Source organism: Centrocercus urophasianus, unplaced genomic scaffold, assembly GCF_019232065.1.
Source record: "Centrocercus urophasianus isolate 14NV4802_14NV808 unplaced genomic scaffold, USGS_Curo_1.0 seq_2, whole genome shotgun sequence".
NCBI classification, from domain to species: Eukaryota; Metazoa; Chordata; class Aves; order Galliformes; family Phasianidae; genus Centrocercus; species Centrocercus urophasianus.
In genome coordinates this window covers 3,758,877-3,784,674 of record NW_024884755.1, presented here as the reverse complement: position 1 = coordinate 3,784,674, position 25,798 = coordinate 3,758,877, and the positions used below count along the sequence as shown (strand labels likewise).

Below are 25,798 nucleotides of genomic sequence, written 5' to 3'. Positions count from 1 at the left end.
GCTATTTGATTTCTGCTAGAATTGTTAGTATACCTCAGAAAACACAAAGAACAAATCAGCTTTCCAACAAAGTTCAGACCTGTCACAATTAAAGCATTCCATAATACAATGCTTTCCTTTATGCACCAGCCTGTAGTGGCCTGGCTGTGGAGCCTGAAGTTGGACTGAGAAATTTTGCTTTCCAACTGTTATCAACTTCTCTGTTGGTGCCAAGCTGCATAACTTCATAGCTTGGCAGTTCAAATCCTATATCTGCAACAAATGTGGTAACAGCTCTGTCTCCTGTTTGACACTAGTTCTCATACGCTGCACTTCTATGCAGCAAGAAACTATGTGACACAGCATAAGGTATTTTCTTGATGCAGGGGTACCGATATTGGAGTTTTGCTATGCCCTTGTATTTCTTCACTGCGTTGTTATCTAATGTTTTTACCTGCAACATCTGATGTTATCAGCAACCCTGACTTGCTATTTACTGGAAGTCAGATTTTGCAGAACCCAAGACTTTCTGAACCTTTATCTTTTTTTATATTTACTAAATAAACACAATGTCACAATGAGAAAGTTAATTTCACTCTGTTCTTTGAAACGCTTAACTACCATGGGGAAGAATAACATCAAAAGTCACTGTGAACTCATTGATTTTGAAAGAGAGATTAGAAAAAAGGACTCACAATAGGGGAAAAAAAGAACACACAACAAAACCCACAAGACAGCACATATCTAACCAGATCTTGATACAGATTTACTTTGCAGTATTCCATAAAACCATACAATTATTCATGCCAGGTTTATTGAAAATAAACAGGTGGAAAATAAATAAGTAAGTAAGTAAGTAAGTAATTAAATAAATAAATAAGTGGAATGCAGCTGCCAAAGAAAAGGTTATTTATGCTCAAACTGTACCGGAGAAATTAGTCAAGGGTGATTCATGCATGTGAAAATATGATTTGTAAACTGCCAAGGTTGATAAGACCTCAGGGAGTAAATGCTAACCATACAAATCAAAGATGCCTAGAGGCAGTTTTGAAGGTGGATGGCAAGGCTTTAAGAGTTAAAAAGAAAATAACCTGCTAATAATCCAGAAGAATAAGCAATGATACAATAAGAATGAATAATTTGTTTATGAAAGGAACAAACCATTCCTAGATGTCTTTCACCCTACCAGATCTTGGATTGCCCAAGCCTAAAAAACCATACCTTTCTCTCCTGCATTTCTTTCCTGTTCCACAATTCCTGATATTATACCAACTTAAACCAGAGAGAAGCGACACTGTTTAAGGAGAGTTCACATTTTTCACAAGCTTTTCACTTGTCTGCTTGAGACTACCCTGTCATTTGACTCACAGTAAGGTCCCATCTTACACACTTATAGTAGGAGCATATTCACAGAAGCAAGTATCCAGTTCCTCCTCCAATCTGGAATATAAAGATGCTACCATTCTGAGTGAATCAGAACTACTGAACTAATGTACTTGTAAAAATATTTGAACAAAAAGGCAGTTTTGGTGACCAAGATACTTTTATAGGAACATTTCAGCTTTTTTTCATAATGCCTAAAGAGAGAACAATTTTAAGTGGATATCTATAAAAAAAATTACATTTTCATTTAACAATTTTCCACTCTAAAGTAACAAATAGCAAATAACTTCTTTTTACTTTAATTTCATTTTAAGCCCAGAATCTGATCAGAGTACTCCTCCTTTTGTTTGCCTTAAATTTCAGATTGTCTTTTCAAAACATTGGATAAGACAGAAATATGTTTCCTACACATCTAAGATTTTGGGATACAGGTCTAGTCAAAGATATCTGAAATCAAATTCATTTTTAAAACAAGTTTTTGAAGACATTTAGAGTCATGAAAAATACTAACAGAATGGGTATTTCTGAGTCAGATCCTCCCAAACCTAAACAAGATGAATTCAAGATAGAACTGACAAATCAAACTTACTGCATTTATTCACCTCTTAATAATTAGTACCAAGTTCCTAAATGCTTTTGTATTATACTAGGATCTCACAAGCAATTCACAAGGAAATCCTGATATTATTCTTGAAGAGATTAAAACCATTTTTGATGTTTTTTCCATGTAGGTTAATTGTTAAGTTGTGACAATTGCTATCTTCTCATACTCTTTACTTTTTCATGCCCTTGTAAAAAAAATCCCATGTCTTCTTCAACCTACTCCTATTGGCTGTGGTTTTCAATGGCTCTGCCATCTTGCTATCAGAAAAAAGAGACTGACCAGATGTGCAGACTTCTCTGATTTAGGACTGAAGTGATTAATCTGGTATACTCAGAATCTCAACACGAGCAAACAGAAAAGGTGAGAATAATGAGAAAGATCATGTTGTGTACAGCAAATCATAGTAAGTATTGAAGGACCAGCTGACTACATAGAAATGATCGTAATCCAAAATCAGGCAGCCAATCCAAATCTGAAAAGTGTGCAGGAAGAAAAAGAAGGAAAGCAAAGAAGAGGAACATCAGACAAACATGCAAAATTGCTGTGTTCTACATCGCCCAGTTTTTACTCCAGGTGGAAATTGGGTAGAAATGTGTATCTGCGAGGCAGAAGGGCAAGTCTCCTTTTAAGTCTTGGTGTCAGAGAGACTTCTACTCTTTTCATCTTCCTTGATTTTCTTTGCTCATTTCCTCAATTCCTGAATCTCAGGGCCATTCTGAACCCAGAAATTATAGAATTTGATTCAAAAGATTGAAACAGTATTTGATGACACGTAAGCTGCCAGTACAGTTTGATCTCAATGGGTGGCAGTCATCAAAGACCAAGTGCCACAACCCCTGACTTTTTTCCTGCAAACAGAATTGTGCTGACTCCTATCCCTGTAAGGTAACACACTGAACTTAGCAAAGAGGAAGTTTTTGCAGTCCTCTAGCTCTGGAGAGGTTAAGAGTGCCAGGTAAACTGCATGGAAAATACAGATGGAAAATAAAATAAGAACCATTATATGTGTTAGTCAGTGGTTATCCTGGCAAATGCTTTACTGAAGAGCACATGTTAAGCACAGGAGTCACAGCTGTTCAAGACTTCTTGGGACTCTTGAGACTAGGCCTGTACACAGATGATTCCTCACATACAATTTCCCCCTCCCTCCCTTCAGAAGAGGAAGGATAGCTGAAACCATGATACTCTTCCTTGAGGCAAGCTGGAAAAGATCAAACAGTATTTGCTTGAGGTTTCCAGTGAAATTTTGCCAAAGGACAAAGGGTTTCATGGGCCAAGACAAACCAGAAGCTCTACAAGTGAAGGAGAACTGTGTTTGTTGGCTGAATTTAGGAATCACTGGCAGCAAAACTACAGAGCCAACAGCAGCTGTTTCTACCCTACTTTTGTGTGTGTGTGTGTGTGTGTGTGTGTGTGTCTCAGCACAGCATGCAAGTAATTTGTAATTTGCTACGGACTTGGACTGGAAAAACCAAATATATAGTATTGCAGAATTGAAATCCAAAAACTATAGTATTTTAGGAGACCTGTAACTAGTAAGCTGAAACTACTATTCCTGTTCACATTCCATTTTCTAGTTTGCTCACAGCACTCTTTTCCAATTTGATGTGTTTAACTTGAATGCTGAAGTACTGCTTTGCATGCCCTTCCTTACATTTTTTTAATGCATACATACCTGTTCACAACATCCCATAGCATGACACTATCCTATCTTCCAAAAGGCTGGCAGAAAACACAACTTATTTCTGTATGTAGCAACAACTAACTGAGGCGATCCTAAATGCAGATGGGTTTGCCCAAAGAGGCAAATGCAGAAAGCCAGTAATTTTCAAAGAATATTTATTTTTACAGTAACTAATTTGTAGAATTATTTTAGAATAAATTCAGGGCAAATACAAGGAAAAAGAAAAAAAAAAAAGAAAAAAAGAGTAATACTTTGTACCTTGTTTTTTCATTTAAGACCAAATTGTCACAAGAGATTTTATATAAACAGGCAAGACTAGTAACACCTAGGGTGCATGACCAAATAAAATAGAATATTATTTTAAGAAATGAAAACCAGATAAAAATAAAATGGTAGTTCAAGAAATCTAAAATAATTTATATTAGCTGAGGATCTGTCCTTAAATATTAAAACATCAATCTTGACTCTTCACTTGCTTTTTCAATTCAGACTTTATCGATGTTTTGCAGTTCAATTGTACAGATTAAGAGAAATTCTAGTGTATGTTGTTTCTGGGCAATAACACATCTGTCATTTGCAAAAGTTACGACTCAATTGGTTAGATTTTCAGAAAGATGAAGTGAAGAACAACGATCTAAACATATGCAAAAAGACAATTTAAGCTAAGTAAAATACTACCTAGAATTTCTTTTGGACACTATTAGTATTGAACTTCCCTTGTCCTATGAGAAGAGACAGGAAAATTTAAGTAACCGTGAGCATCCTAGGTCACTTAACACATCATCTGAAAGATGAATTTACTGGACCCATACTTAACTACATGTAACCTGCATTATGGTTTACAAGATGGAATTATTCTGTCTTACGTGACATCTTCTGGCCTGTTTTTACTTGCAGTTATACCGGTGAAAATTCGGAACAAGTCCATTAAAGGCAATGACTCTATAAAATCAAGGTAAAATTTTACTCAGGCCCCCCATGCAATTTAATAATCGCATTACAAACCAGGATAGTGTTCTGCTCGGTAGCAAAAGCAGTAGCTTTCCATTGGTAGAAGGTGGAACTGAGCACCAGATATTATGTACTCCTATGAGCAAAGACACATTAATCTTGTGCTTTTCAAAAGAGGCTCAAGCTCATCTGATGTGGCACATGATGCGCAGCATGTGAATATTACCTAGCACTTCCCATCAAAAAAAAATAAAAAAGGTGAGGAATTTAGAAAGCAATTTTTGATTATAATAGCATTTTACTTCACGTATCTTGGAAATTGCTGATTTTTATTAATACCATCAAAAAAATTGTTCCACTTTCTATTTGGATTGAGCTTACCTTATCTTGTGAGTTGGAAAGCTTTCCACAACCTTAGATCAGATAGGACTTTGTCTTCTGTTTCCTGACAGGTTTATCATGCTGCACAGAATAGTTTTTCTTCTAAGTTCCAAAGATTTAAGTCTTCTTAGGGATAGTAATGCAGATCCTGGCTACATTAAGTTGGTATGTTTCCTGGGTGCCTTCAAAGTAGATGCTTGAGATTGCAGTCTTTGTTTCTCTGCAGTAGAACACCCTTGCAGGGGTTCCTGAAATGGAGAAATACATGATGATCATCTGCTTTAGTACAAAATGACAAATATCACCCCCAGACCCTACAATGAGATTTCATGATCTCCAAATACCACAATGTAAATGCAGAATAAGTGGTACTCAGGTTCTATACCTGATGGAAGCTTTATTTTTCTATTAATCATTGCATCTTGCAGTTCTCTATTTTATTTATTGTATCACTCAAGTCAGAAGGCCAAAGGTATAAGAACTACAAAAATAGTAGTAAGTGAAGTTCACCCTGTGGTAAGTGTATACTATAAGGCTATATCTAAGAAGTGGAGATTAAAAAGAAAAAAGTTAATTTTTTCTCTCTTTAACTGGTGTTCTAAAATAATAAATAATTTTAATATAAACTACTCAGTCTGGAAGTATGTGAATAGAATTACACTTACACTGCTCCTTGTCTGTCCTGGACAAATTGAACCAAACATTAGGTCACTACACAGCCAGTGTACTTAAGTATACCTCTAGGCTAGAAACAGAGTGAGCAGAAAGAAAGTAAGATGCTCTATCAGTATAAAAGTATGTTCTCTGCCTTAAAAAATGAGCTAAATTATTTGCACTTCCTTTAGAAATTCATATTCTGAAGCAATCAAACATAAACAGTGGCTCTTGCCCACCTTTTCTGTTGTTGGTGTTGCATTACCAATACTGTCTATTGCTTAAGTTGTCATATTGCAAACTGTTACTAACCAAACATCTTTACAAGAAACATATATACACGAAAGCAGCATTTCCTTCCTAAGCTCACTGAGAACTGGCTATCTTGAAAAAGTCTATCTATATCAGTACATGAACAGGTTGATAGCTTTCAAACAATCCCATTTATGTTACAAGTGGTACAGTGATATTCTATTATTTCATTGAAAATTAAATGTTTTGAGACATTTCATATTGTTTTTCACTTTTCTAGTTTCAGTATTCTTTTAACTTCGATTTCTGCCATCTAACAACTAAAAAGTCATTCAAAAAATTGTTGTACACTACATTCACTGCATTACAGATGATCCGTGTTTATAAAACTAGATTGTTGTATGAAGAAAATGCAAAGAGAAAACATAACCGTCCCAACAGCAAATTTGTCAGCTAAAAATATAGCAATATAACTTGGGTTTCTACACTTCAGTGCATCTAATGAGGGAGTGAAATGCTTATTAAATGGTAGCATGCATTATTCTCCAAATCTTCTTTTACATGCCTATTTTAAGTATTTGATTATTGCCTAGCTAATAATAGGTGCTTCTTCAGTCAAAGAACATGCTAGAGAAGACAGTGTAAATTGTAGCATGTAATTGTTCACTGACTGCCACTGAAAATGTTTAGCTACTACTGTGTGAAAATCAGCAGCCACTTTTGGAGTCTGGCAATTTTATCTTGCAGTGTATTTCAGAATTAGTCATCAAGAGAAAGATAAATAGAAAAATCCTCTTTTGGTTTATTTGAAGTGGAAAAAATGGGTCCTGTCCCCTGGCCTCCAAAAAATGTACGAAGTGACAACACAAAAGGATGAGTTTCAACTACTCTTCTTTCTCCCTGGTATCAACAAATACCTCAGAACTGGAATGGAAACAGCACTCACTGCTCTCAGTGACAAAGCCTACATGGGGCTCTTATGAGCCCCAGCTCTCAAACTCGCCATGTATAATCATGAGAGTGTTATTTTTTTTTTGCACAAAAACAGGTGCTCCAACCACCCTACTCTTTTCTTCCTACCTCCAGCAGAATGCTCACACATTATTGTGGGTAATTTTGCAAACAGCCAATTGTGCTATCCAGCCCTTTAACACTTTATAGAAGCCTTTTCATCCACCAACAATGTAACCCAGAAGGTGCCAAGGCATCCAAATGGCCTCCAGAATGATTTATTCATCCTAGGCTTCTTAGTCCCTTTTCCTCAGAATTAATACTAAGATTAATGTGTCCCAACAGCGTGCTGCCAACAGGAACTTTAATAAAAGCAAGAACTAGTTGGCCCAGTTTTCTTCTTACTAAGGTTAGGACACCATCGGAAGGAAAAAAAAAAAAAACAACAAACCAAGAGTCTACACAGGATTTTCCCTTTAATTTACTTCACAAAATGAAAGTGACCACATTTAGTTTGAACACACGCAGATTACATGAATATAAGTGCATCACTGCTTGAAGTCACTCATCAGCCAATTTTTTTGTAAGGATAAATGCAATGTACTTGCCTATTTTTGAAATGGTGCATGTGCAGCTTTTAAAAAAACCTTTTTTTATAAACTAGCTTAGACAGTTGTATTTGAACGTAACCAGTATACAACATACACAATTCTTACGAAGGATGCCAGACGCATAATGACCATGACTGAAACAGAATAAATGACAGACGGGACATATCTACTAACATAAAAGAATTTGCTATAGGCGAAAGAATACTTATTTTGTATACTTATTTTGTATAAGTACTTGTATACGTATTTTAATCTTTTGCTCTTTCAATCTCTTCATCAACTCCTATTACCATAGACAATACCCATGTGCCATGCTGATGGTGCTGGCAGTGTGGACACATGCCCTTTCTGCCACATTTGCCACTGAACGGTCTTCAACTGCCAGTAAATTGCAAGCAGCCAAACCACCATGACCTTGCAATGAAGGATTTCTTTCTTCTCCTTAGCCCTTCAACTACACAGCTTCTACAGACTATATCCTCAATTATCCAAGTTCAAAATCCAAACTTATCAAAGTCTATCTAGGAAAGCTTTGAGAGTGCATCAAATTAGTATTATTTCAAAATATAACTGAAAAAATAAAGACTGTACCCAGATTTGTTGCTTTAAGACTTTGCAGTGTGACAGAAATACCAATAGATTACATAGGATACTGTAGACTATGTTCAGACCAAGTTGCATATTTGAATGCATAAATGCAAATGCACCCATTTACCATGCAACTGCAAAGCTGCCTAAGCCATTTAAATGTAAGCTTTCAAATGCCTTCCTGATCACACAGCTAGACTAGGAAATGCTCTCATTTCTACCTGAGATGTTTTAAGTCTTTTTTCTTGGGATCACCAATTTTCCTCCCTTCCTTTGTGAAAAAGTACGTGTGCGCACATGCGCGTACTTCTCTTTTCTTCTCAGCCCCTTTACCAATTGTTCTCCTAGATCAAGCACAGAAACTGCAGAGTTGCTGGGTGGTGGTGATGGGTGAGTGGAGCAGAAACTCCCCCTAAAAGGCAGAGATTGCACAACTGAAAGAACAGAAAGGCCTTTTATTCTATGAAGAAAAGAAGAGGAAAAAGCTCTTCACAGTGAAGATGAAAAATAATGTATTTGAATCCTGGGAAGATCTTCTTCTTCCTACAGTGGAGAATAGTTAGTTCACAGCACAATTCGAATAGCTGTTAGCTTTTCAAATATCTGCAATTGGCAAAAAGGACAATATGCATTTGTTTACATTTACTTATGGCTTTAGAATTTATTTTCTGACCGTGATACTTATGTCAGACTAAGACATTTCATGTTATTCTTTTTGAACAGCAAAGCTAAATTTTCTGAAGTATGTCAGTCTCTAAATTCAAAACTTCACCTATCTTACTGTTATTGCACTCCAGGCTGTGATTTCTTTTCTCAGATTTTAATGATGACTTTCGTAGCCCTATGAAAAGGAAAAAAATCTGCACTGAGAAGAAAAAACCCCGCAGAAGAAATTTATAGTTAGAGATTTAAATTGATATATAAAACTCACACAGATTTCACCAAATTCAGAACAGTACAATATTCAGTGAATTTCTCTTACTGTTTCTTGTAGCATCATAGAACAGTTTAGGTTGGAGGAGTCCTTGAAAATCATGAATTTCCAACCCCTTGTGGTGGACAGAGCTGCCCTATTTTTCTGAAAGATCTTGCAGTCATTTTGAAAATTCTCAAATGTTTTCTCAAAATACATACAGACACGTGAGGATGTGTTCAGGCATTGGAAAGAGGCTCCCCAGGGAAGTGGTCATGATTCCAAGCCTGTTAGTATTCAAGAAAGATTTGGACAATGCTCACAGATACATGGTTTAACTCCTAGGCTGCTGTGTATGGTCAGGAACTGGACTCAGTGATGCTCATGGGTCTCTTCCTACTCAGGATATTTTATGAACTGCAACCAATGAATTGCAAATATTTTGAAAATCTGGCAAAATGGAAGAATACTACAGGTGGAATAAAGATTTCCTATGTAGCTTGGTCACGACTTTCATTTTAAATTTTATATTTTTATGAAGACTCCCACTATTAATATTTTACTAATTGTATTAATAAGTGTTGGGAAACATACTATTGCTCTTACTGACCTCACGATAAACATGAATTTTTATTGTAGGAGATTTAACTAACTGTGATTTTATCTGTTATAACAAGTTAAAAGGTGAGGTAGATTCATAGAGCCATAGTAGAATGATTTATCCCAGCTTCTGCTGAACTCAGAAAGAACTCAGATAAATGGCTTGAGGAATCAAGCTACTTTTAAATTTTATTTTACCAGCAGAAAGTATGACCAACAATTTCTGGTAAAAAGCTGTGTTCATTTTAAATGGAGATATACCCAAATCATGGTCTTTTCTAATGAAGGTTAGTGGCTTGCCTCCACCTTCCCACATCAAGTTATTTTCTGTTAAAAGTTATCAGATTCTCTCGGGAGAAAAAAAACCAAACAAATGCCATCCACATTGTCCTGCTTTTTTTTGCGTACCTTCTTCACTCCTTCTTCAGTTTATTCTTGCTGGGTTGTTTGTTTGTTTTTGCTTATTTACCTTTCCTGTCTCATGCTATCTTTGAATAGCAGCTGAAGATAGTTTGTCCTAATTCAATACTCCAGATCTTGATATGAACGTAAAGTTTGTAATCGTCTGAAACAAATCACCAGAAGGAAAACCCTGAAGAGTACAACAATCTCGGGCTGAGATTCAAGTAGGCTCAAGTACACACCTTACAGTGTGAGCCTACTTGATCTTGAGAGTTGAGAGCAGAATGTGATTGGCACCAAGGGGATAATTCCATTTCTGGAGAGCAGATTATATAGGTACCTACACAGGAGAAGGGGAAGGGGGGTGGGGGGCTATAATTATGTTCTTCTGAAATTGTTAAACCATTTCTAATTAATTGTAATGGTTTTAGCTAAAGCTTTCCAGATGAGCAGTTCAAACTGAACCCAACACTGAACAATCATTGTATTGCTGAAATGCTCTGATGAATTCCAAGTTCTAACTTTTTGATTCATGAAAACACCAAAAAATGTGCAGCATATGTTATCTCAATCCAGGAGATTTATAAAACCCAGATATCTTGTGATCATGTTGCTACTTCAGCAGGATAAAAATTCCTTTTCACCCCCTTCACTTTTGCAAAATCTCCCCCTTAGCTGTGTCTTAAAAATGTCAAACATATTTTACTGTCTCCAAATAAACACATCATTTTTGGCAGAATTAGTAGACAGGAAAGGTAGGGGCACTGTTGTTACAGGAGTTCATATAAAAAGCAAATTTTAATGTTTCAAAATTTAAGACTTTCTTCAAGTTTTAAAATACATCTTCCCTGGCTCCATCTGTATTATTGTCAAACCAATTATGAATTGTCCCTTTGGAAAAGTAAAACTGATTAATTAGTGTTGGTCTCCATTGTACACAGAATTCAACTGCTATATAAACAGCCATGGACATTTCATACTAACTATTCTATTATTTTCTTCAGCATTGTTAAAATCTAAAATGATTTAATAGTTTTACCATTGTGTTCTGTACATTGTTTGCAAAGTTTTCAAGTAAAAAGCACTTCTCTTCCAGTGATCTAAAATGATACCAAATTGTTCTATGTACAGAATGCAAAATCAAGATTGCTTTCAAGATGGAATTCTGCAGATAAAAGCAAAGAAAGAACATATACTAAAGACAATTGAGAATATGAGCTTCCATTGCATTACTATATTCCAGTACAAAGCTGTGTTTGTGATATCAGTGAGACCAAAAACACTGTTTTCAGAGTTGTCTAGGAAGAACACGGTGATCTCAGTTGCAGCTCTCCACCAAAAAGACCCTTATTACATGGTAAGGATGGTTTCTTATTAACCTTGGCATAGTGGTTTAGCTTTTGTGCAAGAGACAAAGTAGATAGACTACTACTGTCCAAAGAAATCCCCACTCTTCACAGCAACTCCTGCTTTGAAGGCCCTACTGCTCCATGTCCTTGCTAATCCAGTTCATTGACAATAAAAGCAGGGCAACCAGCCCTCAGCTGGCAGCAGGGCAGCTTCTCAGGAAAGGGATTCACATCACTAGCTTCTCCGGCCACAGCCAGCTGACTGTGGGCCAGCGAGGAGTAACTCATACTGCTTGCACAGCACCAGCTTAACTCTGGAATAGCAAAGGCTTCAGATTTTAGTTCTGGCATTCTAACACCTTTCTTCAACCAATTTCAGAAGTCCCTTAGCACTCCGCACAGATTATGGTAATACCTGGTTCATGAATCATGGAACGAACATGAATCAACTGAAAAAAAATTGTTTACTTATATATTAATGGACACATACACAAAAAAAAAGCAAAGATAAAACCAAACATAAACCAGAAAAAAATTAAAAGTGAATCTGAAAAACAGCCAAGCAACCCCTCCCAACTTTTACTTGCTTGTAACACACAAAGCAGGATTTCAGCATTCACCATAAATAATATGGCCATCTTTAATTTGGCCTCCAATATCTGACCAACCTTGATTTATCCCACAGACAAAACCAAGCATCTCTAATTCGCTAACAAATCACTGCAATTCTTCTCTTACCAACCAATAATTCTGCCATCTCTACTTTACCAATAAATAATTTTGCACTCTCAAATTTACTAACAAATAATGTGACCAATTTGCTGACCAATGGCTGTTCAACTGGTAATAGAGCCCCTACCAAACAGTAATTTGGCAAGGAATATTTGGACCTTTTTTTTCCCCTAGCAATAAAAAATTTCAGCGGCCTTTTATTCAGTATCTGCTGCATTTGCTCTGCTAATGCTTAATGTGGCTAGCAAGTTTTGCTTTGAACAAAGCTTTTGCTTTATGTGAAAATATTTGTTTACATTGACTGCTTAGAAATTGCAGTGGTCTCTCTTAAATGCTGCACACTGCTAACTCCTCTGCTGGTTCTGCTGCCGCCATGCTGGGACTTGGCAGCAATTCCACGGCGCTTGGACAGCGTGTGTTGGTAAAGGAGTGACACCGCTAGCCAGCTCTGTCACCCTGCTGACCTTACCACCCAAGTTGGTCCTGTCTGGGCAGAGGATTCAGCAGAACGATTTCACATTTAAAGCCATGTGATTGATTTGTTTTTTCTAATTTCTAAGTCCCTTGGCACAAGTGAAAAACAGGTCTTGAATTATTGGTTTCTTTAGACAATAACAATAGCATTTTGAAGTCATGTAGTAACTTCTGCAATCAATTTTACCTCCAAGGAATGTTACTAGTTTTGTGTAATTTTATTAGTTCATATTAAAACCATTAGCTAACACATCAGCTCAGTGAGCAACCATTCCAACACCCATTTTACAGGGAAAAACTACAGGGATTAAGGGTATAGCTGGAGTGACCATTGGTGCTGAAATTACTGAAGAATTTCCAAGCTCCAAGCTGCTGGCTTAGACAATTACAGAAAATTAAATACCCATAGGCTGTGGGGGAGAGTGCTGCAAAATTATATGCCAGAATGCTTACCATAAGAAACTGCGAGTTTCGATGCAGCTCTAGGCAAAAGACAAAGACTACATCAGCTCAGAATATATCCTTCTTTGTAATCAATCTCCTAATACAGTTTACAGATGAATTTTTTGCATATTTCAGCACATGATTCAAAGCAATTTTCATTTCATAACAAAATAAAATGCTGAGATTTCTAAACTTTGCAAGAAGAAGGACACACAGACACTTGTATTTTAAATTAATAAAAAAATGTTAATCAATTATGTTAAAATTTTGTCCTGGAAGTAGCAGACCAGAAACACATTCTAGAAATGCATTGAAGAACCCTTCCTCCTTCTTTGTCTTTCCCATCTCGTGGGATAAGCAAAAGCTGAGTAGCACTGTTGCTTCTCAGTTATTTTTTCCTGAAGTCTCCTGGGATTCTTGAAAGAAGAGACAGAAATGCCTTTCTGGGTGGCTTTTCCTTTAGAGGAGGTAGTGAATAAAGAAAGTTAGCCAAGAAAGAAAAGGAGTTGGCCAGAAGGGCAGGAATTCCCAGATGGCCAGAAGTTTGGTGTATTTAATGCTTTCTTGATGCTGGAGGGAGCGAACATAATGCAACCAAAGCTGTATGAAAGCTTATTTCCTGATCCTAATTACGTGACCAGAGTACAATTTAAAAATATTATGTTAGTTTCAGGGGTGAATTACAATTCTGATGCTTTATTCAGAAGTATTTCTGATAAAGATTTCAAGTAGCCATAACTTAGCTTTATTTCCACAAAATTGTTATACAAGTTTAGGTTTGTTATAGTTTCACTAATAAATATTTAATTAGCCAATATTGGGAATCACAGAATCACAGGGGTTGGAAGGACCTCAAGAGATCATTGAGTCCAACCCCTCTGCTAAACCAAGTTCCCTACAATAGGTCACACAGGAATGCATCCAAATGCAAAGATTAGTTGGAAGAAAAAAATCCAGTACTATCAAGCATATGTAATAAATATGATAATACACTGGCATCAAAAATGTGTGTGTTTGCAGCTCATGTAAGGTAGGGGAGGGTGAGAAATGTCTTAAATGGGAGCTGGAGATCACTAAGACCTATGTCTGAATGAAAGGTGCTGGGGGTAGGACAGGGCACCATGAATGAAAGCAGATCTGTACTGGTCATGCAGTAGAACTAGCAGAAGATGGCCACAGAGTGTAGGTGAGAGGAAGTAGGAATTCTCTACAGATGAAACAGGAGAGTTTCTAGATAAGTGTAGCTGCCTGTGTTTCCCTTCAAAAGTGGACACAAGAGAGGAAAAATATCCCTGTTCAGAAGTTCCTAAGTTTGCTTTAGAGTATGTATATCAGTGCATTCACAAGATTACGGAGAACAGTAGAAAGAGAAGTGTCCAAGGAAAAAAAGCAGATGAAAAGCATAACAGCATATGTATATAGGATAAGTAGAATGGTATACACTGTGGGGAGCACAAAGATTGATGCAGGTGGGCAAGACAATTTTGCCCTGTCTGGTTAAATTTTCTATATTAGAGTACTATTGATCATACTAAGTATATAGGATACTGTATATACCCCATTCCACTACCCTTACACAGGTTAATTCTTTTATCCATTTCAAACCCAGTCAATCAATAACAGTGATCAGGTAGGTTGTGAAATTGCCTGGAAAACACATCCGCAAAGTAAACCCAATACAATGGCCTGTCTATGTGACTTAAAGCTTAGCACAGCATTGAAAATCACTAATGGAACACTGTGCAGTTTGTTCATGCTATGAGCAGTCAGGAATCATGCATAATGTAACAGTGCATCTGCTAACAGCAGCTCACACAAGCTAATTTAATCTTGTTTTAAACTAGACACAAGGAATTAATCTTTAAGGCTGCTCCCGTGATTCTCTTTGGCCCTTAAAATACTGAGGGTCTTCCCACCTCCCCATTTGCAATACAGTAAAGGGATGTATTTCAGTTATCATCATGTATTTACACTTCATCTACATTAGCTGGAAAATGGATGCAACTCTGTAATTTATCAGATTTAAAAAGCACATTGCTGGCCCAGTTAAGAAGTTGTGCTTTCTGTTCACATATCTGAAATTAAGTCTCAGACCCTACTGGGGAATAATTCATATTTGGAAATAATTTTTTTTTCTTGAGTTTAATTTGGCTGAATTCACAACTCTTTCTGGTGTAAAAGTTATTTTTATTATTATTACTGTCTTAATTACTTGTACTGCTATGTTGCTACGATTTTTGATATTCTGCAAATGCTGAAAAAGACAGTCTTCACCCCAAATAATTTATAATCCATTAAAAAGGTAGAGACAATGAGAACACCAAAAGATGACATTATGATAGGAGCAACACAAAACAAAATAACCATATGCAGCAAATTTTGACAAGATTTCAAGCTGGGAGCTTGACCGTTTGGACCTATAGTCAAAAGGACGTTTAGTAGGGCTTTGCAAGATAACAATTTTGCAGTTGTAAATGGCAAGCTCCTTGTAACCATACTGAATTGAAAGAAAAATACTCCTAGGAACAAGGGACTGGGTGGCAGAGACTGATAAGTTATCAAGTTTGGTGAGGCTCAAGATTGATGTCTTGATACTGAATGGAGGATAAAGAATGGGAAAGGAAATAGCAAACATGAAAACAACTATTTTACTATCAGTGTGATGGAGCTAATGTAAGATGAATAAGGGAAGAAGGAAAGAAGTAGTTTAGGTTAACAGGCTTTGCATAGTGCTGGTGACCATCTGCAAATTGACTGTAGCTCTTAAGTGAAGTTCAGTTTCCAAAAAACAGTAGACGATGACGAGAATCAGGAGAAAAGTTAATGCTGCACAAAATGGACAGGGCATACCCTCTTTCAGAAATGGATTTCCAAAATAATCATATGGCCTAGATTTCAAGACACAAAAGGTTTAAGCCCAAGTCAAATATCAAGTTAAGGAATAGTGACAAAGCTGTGATGCTGCATTGCTGGATGCAATCAATAACAGAGACACTGAAGTTTTGTTGCTGTAAGCAGCTATCAGTGAAATTTCAAAGTTTTACTTTAACTGTTATTTGTTGGATATTCATGAAGAAACATTTAGATTGACAAACCAGTATTCTAATTCAAAGAAAGGAGAATATGTGTAAGGTTTCTGAGTAGTGAGAATGTTTGGTTTGCATTTGGGGGCTATCTCTATAACTGAGCCTGAGCACATAGAGAGAATAACAAAGTGGGAGCAAAAAATACACACAAAAATAGAGAGGAATAAAGGTGAAGAGCCAGGCAAGGACAGACTGATAGGAACTGAACAACTTGAGCCAAAAGTCTGAAATTGAATTATACAAGAAAAACTTCAGAAAGAAGTTCAATAAGTTTATGGAAGAGGCAGAGAAGTATCAAAAGATTACCAGATTGCTATGAAGGAAATAGTTTGAATTGGAAAAATAAAACTAGCACCATCCATTGTAAGACAAGAGGGAGGAAAAAAAAAAAACAACAAAAAAACAAGGAGGAAAAATCAAAGAGTCATCTTGGTAAAATACTGGAATAGTGAGTAGTGATCTACAGAAAGTACTATTGGCATAGGCTCCTAAGAAAATGCAGAACAAGAAAATACACATGAGAGCCGTGTGCTTTCATTTCTGGTAAAATTGATACTGATCAGTAGGTAAGCATGCTAGCAAGCAACAAGTATGACAGAACTTGCTTGTGTACTCAAGTCAGAAAAGAAGGAGAGTAGTACTTTTGTGACAGTAGACTCACAGAAACAGTGGTTGAGTCAATGCTGATCTTCCATAAATTTTAATTTCAAATTTAGATTCAGGCCAGCCTTCCAAACTCAGTTGGAACCTTCAGGTTTGGAACCTTCAGGATTTATTTTGCGTCCTCAGAAATAGCATTATTTCCCCCACATCTTCTAGAAAACTATAAAATGGGGTCCTTTGAAATTTCTTTAAGACCACTTCTGTAATCAAAGCATTCACCAAGGACAGTTCACAAAGTACCTCTATTTTAGCTTCAAACATAAACAAACCACATGAGATTCAAACCTGAGAATCACCCTATCTGATTTATAGTAAATGTTTAAGTGACAAACAAAAAAAAAAAGAGTCTGATAAGGACACTTTTTATCTAGATACAAACTGGTAATAACAGAAATAGATTTTTAAACTCATCCAGGTTAATTCTTGTTAGCATGCATGAAATACTATTTTTTACACAGTTTCTAAATCTGTGGGCATGACTCTGATTTTAAGGACTCACAATCCAAAGATGGCCAAGTAGTCAGAGAGTAGTGGAAAAAGAATAACAATAATAAAATGATAAAATTTATACATGTCAACTTGATTCACAATAAGCACAGCAGATCTTTAAAGGGGACTTAAATGTCAGCACGGTGTTATGAATGAAAGAAGAGAATAAACATCCATTATGTTGCAGAGTATGTGAAAAACTGCATGGAAAATAGAAATCAGGTTTGATTTAAGGTTATGAACACATAAATTCACTTCTACTTCTTACATGTTCAACTTGTCTCACGTAGTACTTATTATTTCTAAAGGAAAAAGAAACCCTAACATCCTGTATAACCATTAGAATTTACTGGTTTCTTGTGTTTCCAGGATATAATTTGTTGACTCCATTCTCATTTATAATTAATTTTAAGCTCCTTTACTGTTTGTTTTAAATGAATCACAGCAGATTCTTTCCATATGTACACATGCGCACAAAAATTGTGTAATACACATATGCAAATAAATGCTCAACATCCCATTCCTTTCAGATAATTAATGCAATTGTAATGTAAGATGTTTGCTATAAACAGTTAAAAATAATACTAAGTAGAATTTCCTTTAAAATTAAACTTGAAATTGTGAATGAGGCTTGAACTGCAAAGCTTTTTCACTACCATAAAGGAAAGTTTAAGTAAACAATATGGTGTTCATATATCTGTATCTATGTATATCTATCTATCTATCTATATATATATATAAATAAAAGAAGGAGAAAAAAATCATTCCAAGTCAAACCCAGTCAAAATGCATTATTAGGGTGTCCAGGAAATTATAGCCTGTGTCCATTAGTCCTTTCAGGGTTAATATTGATGCAGATATTATTTCTATCCACGGTGCCATTTATTTGAAATATTATGACTGGGAGTAGCTGCAGCAGTGAATCAAATCAATTGATAGAGCAGTTAGCCCCGCAGTCAAGACTGCCTTTACACCGTGCAGCAAGCATGAAATATTATGGAGATTGTTCTTTAAAGTGATCACTTTATCATCATTTGTCTGCAGCCCAGGCTATTCCTTCCTGCCTCGCTTCCCTGTTGGGTTAGAGCTGTCATAACTCAATCAGCCGTATAATGCTGTTCATAGCACCTCCGTAGCAGGTATTGAACCTGTCAAGGGCCACTGAGGGAATTATACTTATCCATTTTGACAGCTAGCAACACCACTCTGATATTTATGTCAGTTTATATATGTATGATATGTATTTCTTAAATGTAATTAGAAGCCTGTTTGTGTGTGATATATCTGAATTGCCCAGAGCTGCCCATGATTAAGACATTGATTTCTAACCTTGTGCATTACAGGAGAAGGGAATATGACAAGCTCCATCACTCAGGGGTTGCAGCTAACCTCTTCTGTCTATATACATCATATGAAATTGTCACTATTGTTTATCTGTCCAGCAAAGTTGACTACAAAGCAACTGTTATTTTAGTTTGCTAAATAAACTAAAAGATTGTAAAACAAACCATCATCTTGTCCCTCCAGAGCACTTGTGTTTTGCAGCTGTGTTACTCAAACTAAGGTCACAAAAGCAGACCTCACTCTGAAAGCTTAGTGGAGATCTCCATCTTGTTTGCTATGCTGCTTGCTTTAATTGTGAAATATTGGAACTCCTCCTGTGCATCTAGAACATACTGTTTTAATTTCAGTGTGGCATTTTTGTAGGAAATGTGCTGTATTAAAGCTAGAAGGGGAAAAAGACAGATACAATAAAATGAAAAGAAAATAAAAACGGAGCAACAAACAAAACCACCGCACCCTAAAACCTAACAAAACAAACAAACACAACCCAAAGCCACATCTTCACCTTATTGTGGATTAATGTCAGAATAAAGCTGTTACATAAAATAGTTCCTATATGAATGACAAGCCTTTCCTTTTTTTTTTTTTCAGTTTTAATATTCTTTTGGTTAGAGGAAATTATTTTGTCCAAATTGTTCTTGCTGTTATTGCAGAATTAATGCTGAAGCAATTATGACTAAAATTTATTTACTTTTAATTTCTCAAAAACTTAGGTTAGACCTTCCGGATTTCTGGATTGTGATTGATATATTTCTGCTTTTCTGGCTCATGGGAAACAATTTGCATTGATCTTTGTCTCTGAAAATTCATACATTTACTCGGATTTTCAAAAAATCTGTACTTGTAACTGCACACTCAGCTTTTAAATCCACTTCCTTCAGTTTAAGCTGTCACTCATCATCATTAGAAATCCCCATTTTAAGATGCCTTGAAGCTTGCCAAGATCAGAGATGAGGGTAAATTGTATGATCTCATATCTATATTGCTTAAACAACAAAGAAATCCAAGAAAAGCAAGAAGTCTGCAAATACTTCTTGGAAACAGATACCAATATTGAAAGAATAACCAACCTTATGAAAAAAGTCCCTCTGCAATATTACTTTAACATACATTAACTGCATTTCATTTTGAGATTCAGATGCTTATAGAAAATGGAACTGCACTGAAACGCAGAAACAGCATTAAAAACCACCAAAGGATCCGCCTGCATTAGGGAATTAAAAAAAATTAAGGAAGAAATAGTAATTTTCCATACATCTGTAAAATAAGACAGCTGTCTAAAGTGTATTTTCTTCCCTATTTGTCACATGAGGGCATGATAGAACAGGGTAAAATAAGATGGGTGTACCAAGGAAAGCAAAATTAGTATTACTGAGCAACAAATTAGATCTTGAAGCTAAAGGGCTAAGCATTAATTGGATAAATATGAGAAGCTTGCTTATAACTTCTGTTGAGCTACATTCATCAGCCTTGCTAGGGATCTTGCTGTTAGAAAATAGCTAGATCAGTTAAGGATGTAATCCCACAAATCATGTCTGCCTGCATTATCTTGTGAGACAAATATTTACGCACCTTACAGTGTCAAATGATGCTGACCTCAGTGGCAACACAGTTATCAGCTGCTCCTGAAGTACTGCCAGTATATGAAGACCTGAAAGGTTACTATACATTTCATTATACTTATTCCAGTTTCACTTTTCAAAGTTTTGCTTGCTTTGTTGTTTTTTTTTCAAAGTAGATGATGTAAGGAGCAGTAAGGAAAACAGCAAAACTCACTGATAGTATAATTGCAAATGATCTTTCACTGACTCTCATAAGGGAACGGCACATTGAGAGGACCTTTATATTATTTTATTTTAAAAAGGCTTTTCCAAAAAAATGCTTCAACATTCAAAAATGGAGATTAATTATCCTGGTCCTACCTTGTGGTGGCAAGGATGTGATGATCTTGAGTGTTATGGTCTATTCTTTGAATTGTGAAAAGCTTTTTGCTTCCCTCCAAAACATCTTAAGTTTTGAACAGATCCTTAAAAAGGCTACTGGAATTTAAAAGGCTGTTGGAGGGGGCTGTCAGCAGAGGAACAGAAGTGAGAATGGGGTAGGCATGATTTCTGGTTGAGGGGAGCCAGGAAGAAGCTTCCAGAGGTCATGCACTCTTCCTTCACTCTGCCTGATGCAGCTCAGGAGCAGTCCTCATCACAGGGAGGCTGCACACTAGAAAGCAGACCCTCCTGCACTTCAGCAAAAAGGGTTGTTTGGTGAAGGAGCTATGAGCAAAAGAATGCTGAAGCTGCTAGGAAGATCCATATTCAGAAAAGTACAATATTGGCAGGTATGGGAAAAAGACTCGAATGCTGTGTTGCTCCTGTTAAACCTTGTTATTCAGGTTAGGGTACTCATCAACTCCATCTGACCGCTGCAATAGAAGATTTCTCCAAGAGATTCCAAAAGAGACTGGCCTGCATGGTACACAGAGATCTCCCATGCCATTACCACTAGGGACTAGGAAGGGCAGCTACCCAGCTGCAGGGTTACTCTGGCACTACACACTTAGCAGACGCAGTGTTGCACAGAATAAAACTGGCAGAGTAAGAAATTCTGCAATCAATTAAGCCTGTAGAAATTAATTTTCCACATCTGGCAACTTTTATTGGATACAATAGTCTGTCAATAAAACATGAACATCACAGACATTCTAGTAACATAATATCTTAGGTATCTACTAATTAATATGTAAATAAAAAGAAACACCTATGGAAATATACTTAAGCTGTTACTAATACGACTTCTGCAATATTCATGATTATTTTAAAGCCATTTATAACTCTACATGGCTACTCTCCTTTCCTTTTAGCTTATCCTATTCCCACAGATCTTTATAAGTGGCTTACTCTAATAGCACTTTTTTTTTTCTTTTTTTTCTTTTTTTTTTTTTGCCACTGGTGATACCTGAATTCAGAATATTAGTGCCATCTTTATATTGCAGTATATTGCAGTGTTGACAACTTACACAGGATGCTAAAGACTTCCCATTCCAACCTGACCCACAATGAAAAAGGAAAAAAGAACCATATGTCAAATTTTAAATCCACATTCAGATTGTGAATAAAGCCCGGAGTTCTTTGGCTCATGTTTTTCTCACTAATGCACAGAGCGCTGGATAGAGACACATATTTCTGATTCTGTCACAGACCTGCTGAGTGGACTTAAGCAAGGTTTTGCATTTGGATAGCATGGCAATGATACAGATAATCCTTGTAAAACGTCCACAGACCTTCCTGTGAAAAGAACAATAACAAGAATACTTCTGATATGTCATATAGTAGATCTTTTATTACTTCCAATTTCTTTACTGAATAGTGTGGCTTATCCAGTTTGTTTCTGACAATCTGGTGCAGGCACGTGAAGGAAAACAGGAGGGAAGAGGAGAGAGAATACAGACTGGTACTTGTGGGCAACTAAGTCACTGCGGGCTATAAAAGCTTTAGGCCATGCTTCCTATACCTGCTTTCAATAAACACTCAGTGCAGTGCACCTCCACTGGCACTGCACATTAGAATCAAAATTTAAAAATAAATTCAGCCATTGCTCTTGAGAGCTGTCACAATGAGAGCTACTGACATACTGATCTTTACCATGAGCACGGACCAGCAGTACCTAAACGTAAATGACACCAGAAACAAATGCAGTTATATCTGCTAAATTGCTGCAGCTTATCGCTGTCACCTTTTTCTTCTGTGTTCTAGGGGATGGAAAGTGTGCATAAGTTATGTAAAATCATTCCGACATGTCTGAATTCATTCTTGTCATGCCATTTGTTTTATACAGCACAGTCAGCCAACAAAGAGGAGCAAAAGGGATACATAACTCATTGTGGCCACATCCGAATCTGTTCTCACAATTTTCCTGCTCCACCCTCACTGATTCTTACACACCTCTCAAATTAAAAGCTTTACCTTTTGCAAACTCTGATCCTGCAGCAACAAGGCACCTGGAAGCACACAAAGGCAGCTGCCCTGGGCTGCTAACATACTCAGGGACTTTCTCATGACAATGTCATGTGTGGCTTTCATAGCTCATACAGAATTCAAACCCCACAGAAACTGCAGAAACTAGGTGAAACATCAGAGCTATTACTGTTACTACAAAAAGCATGACTATTGAATGCCAACCTACAATTATAAAGAGGGTTGCTATGGGAGAGAGAGAGCAAGTGAAAATTTGGGGGGTTTTTGCTGTAGCTCTGGGATTCACTCTTGTATTGGTCTGTGTGGCTGCTCTGCCTCCCGTTGTGCTGATAGCAGGAGTGCCAGAGCAGCTGAGGGATCAAAGAGCAGCTGAGGGAGCCAGCTGGAGGGGAAAAGGGGCAATGGATCAGGAGGGATAAAGAAAGAAAGGGGAAAAGAAAAAAGATTTGTTGAACTAAACAGTAACAAGAAAGGGACAGAGGAACTCCCTAGCCCTTTTAGAAGAGCCACTTTAAGTCTGCTACAAAACCTAGGACCCTCTGGAACTTTCTAATCAGTTTAATGACGCAGATTCTCCTTGTACCGCAAGCATGAGCTGGGCTGTTTTTGCTGTGTTTTTTTTTTTTGTTGTTGTTGTTGTTGTTTTGGTTTTTTTGTTTTTTTCTTTCTTTAAAAGATCCTTAACATTCTTAACAATTATATCATTCACAATGCGTACATTTCTAGAGCCAAGGCAGCACTGATCAGCTGGGGTGACCAGAGTTACACCATGCACTGTGTGATGCAGAACATTCTGACACGGTCCTCATTTGGTGGAAGAAAACCTCACATGTTTAAGGGAAGGTAAAGTTTGCAAAGAAGAGGAATGCATCTCAGACCAATTGCTATACACAGGAAAAAATGGGTGAACTTTCAGGAATACAAGGGTAACTTCACACCTGAAGCAGAAGCAGCAAACTTGAAGCTAAATATAGATTGGAAGCAATTGCTGTGATTTAACTTAATTATGCTAAGCTATTAGGCAATTTGAGAGAAATGGCTTGTTAGAATCTGCAGAGCAGAGGGACATATTAACAAGAAAGAGACTAATAAGGGAATTAAGCCTTGTTGGACAGAGAGAGAGGAGAGGTACAGTCAGTTTCGCCAGACTGAGGAATAAGGAAAAGGTGAGATATGCAGAAAATGCATAACATCTCATACTCTGAATTTCATACAATGACTATATGCCCATTATACCCGTTGGATCACTGATATGAAAGATGCCCATATTTTCAGCTAGCTTGAAGACAAGCTTGTGATACATAAATCCCTTCTGGATGGCATCTAGGTACAACAAAAATTAAGTGGCTCTGCCCTTTGTTACAGCTATAGATTCATACATATTTGATACCTAATAGCCTTATTAAAATAGCATGGTTCAGTGGCTGTAACGGTAGATATCTGTGCGTATACCACTCATGTCCTCTAGTCAGGTGAATCATTCTTGCTGCCAAAAGAGGATCCAGAGGAATGCCTTGAGTTTTCCCTGGTGCTGGTGCTCATAAAATACACAGAATGGCTCCTTGTGTTGACATATGCATCAGCAGTTGTGTTCCCTTTACATTAATGGAAGGAAATTCTCTGTCCTACCATACGTATCTGTTGAGGAATTAAATTAGATCAATGTACAAAGAAAATACTAAAGAAGTTTTTTAAAAATTAGATTCACTAATTTCCATGACTCCATTGGTAACTTTGCTAGAAAACCAGTGACTGGCAGATTATATTACTGCAGGAAAGAGAAAGAAAAAGAAAAGCTTCAGTGAGAAATACCTTTTAAAAATAAACCGAGATGGAAACATTAAAAGAAGGGAGAGAAGGCAGTTTATTACAACTAAAGTTTTTGTTGAGAAAGCAAAGTGGAGGTGGGAGGCATAGAGCTCATTATTTGAAAAGACACTTTGGTCCAAAAAGAACACAAACTTTATTTCTGTAATTTACAGTGCAATGCTTTGTTTAAGAAAACCTAACATGCATGGGGACAGCTGTGATAAAATTACCAGATAGCACAAACCAATCAGTCAATGTCTTTCAAAAAAAAAAAAAAAAAAAAAAAAAAAAAGAATCAGAAGCAAACAGTTTCAAAATGCATGCAGTAGTAGCATGGATTTCTGTGGAGTATAATACCCAAGGAATATGAAGGAACAATAGACAGATGCAGAATTTAACTGGAGCAGTTGTAGGTTTGGTATGAGATTTGAGATGACAGGCATTCCTACCGATATGCATAACACTGCTGAGAAGGCATGGCAGGCTGCTTCAGGCTGACCACTGCTGAATAGAATATTTGGTAAATATACTCAGTGTAAATATATGTAACTCAAAAAGAAACACATAACCCTAAACACGTAAAGCAAAAGTGATAGAAGCACCTATTTTTACCTATGATTTCACAGAATTTAAACCAAGGAACACCTCTGAACCCCTACAAAGCTGACCTAATTTGAACCAAATACACTCTTTATTCTCTATACATAATAATGTGAGCTTATAAAATTACCCCAAAATACCTACATTTCATGTTACCAGATTGTTCACAACACTTTTCACTTGACTTGCACTAATATTTGTCCCCATCTCTCTTGCATCTCAAGATGTATTTGATATAGCAGCAGAAAATAATCTCAATTGCCTTAAGACAGATGTTAGTAGAAGTACACACTGAGAACATGAAAGCGTGTTCACCTAATGTGAGCAGAAAGACCAAGATGAGTTGTCGGCCTCTGGCCAGAGCATTGCAGCTTTTAATACAGAACCAAAGAGGTGTTTCACAGACCAGTGCTCTGGTAGCACCTTTCCTGGATTTTCCATACTTCTTGCTGGTGACTCATCATTACTCCTATGGGCCACTGTTGGACCTGTTTCACTGACCTAGTTCATTCCTGAGCCTAGAAAGTATTTCTGCATATGTTGTTTGTAGGATAAAAGCAAATCTTGTCCCGTGCCCAGGCAGGGAATTACAGTACCTGCTGAATGGGCAGAAGATGGCAACTTTGAAATGGCTAAAGCAAAACAAGCTGAAGTGACCACCAAGCTTTTGTTTGGGTGGTTCGGGAAGCAGCAGGTTAAGACTGGGAAAGAACAGCTGGAGGACAGTGCTCTTCCTTCACAGAATATCAAACATCAGACAAAGGAGCACTATTGCTATGCTACAGTCACACTTAAAACATTTAAAAAAAAAACAGACAAAACACATTCCATGGACTGAAGTTATCCAGCCTTTGTGTCTTTTATCTTCACATGAGAATTACAGATAC

General features: G+C 36.8%; 1 protein-coding gene across 2 annotated transcripts in view; it reads right to left on the bottom strand.

Moving 5' to 3' along the window:
- Window positions 1-25,798, bottom strand: part of LOC122161907 — a 218,954-nt gene that overhangs the window by 115,180 nt on the left and 77,976 nt on the right. For both annotated transcript variants that reach the window (XR_006169342.1, XM_042821674.1), the window contains exon 3: window positions 4,983-5,230. The gene's annotated coding sequence lies outside the window, so the exon portion shown is untranslated. The remainder of the gene's footprint in view (window positions 1-4,982; window positions 5,231-25,798) is intronic.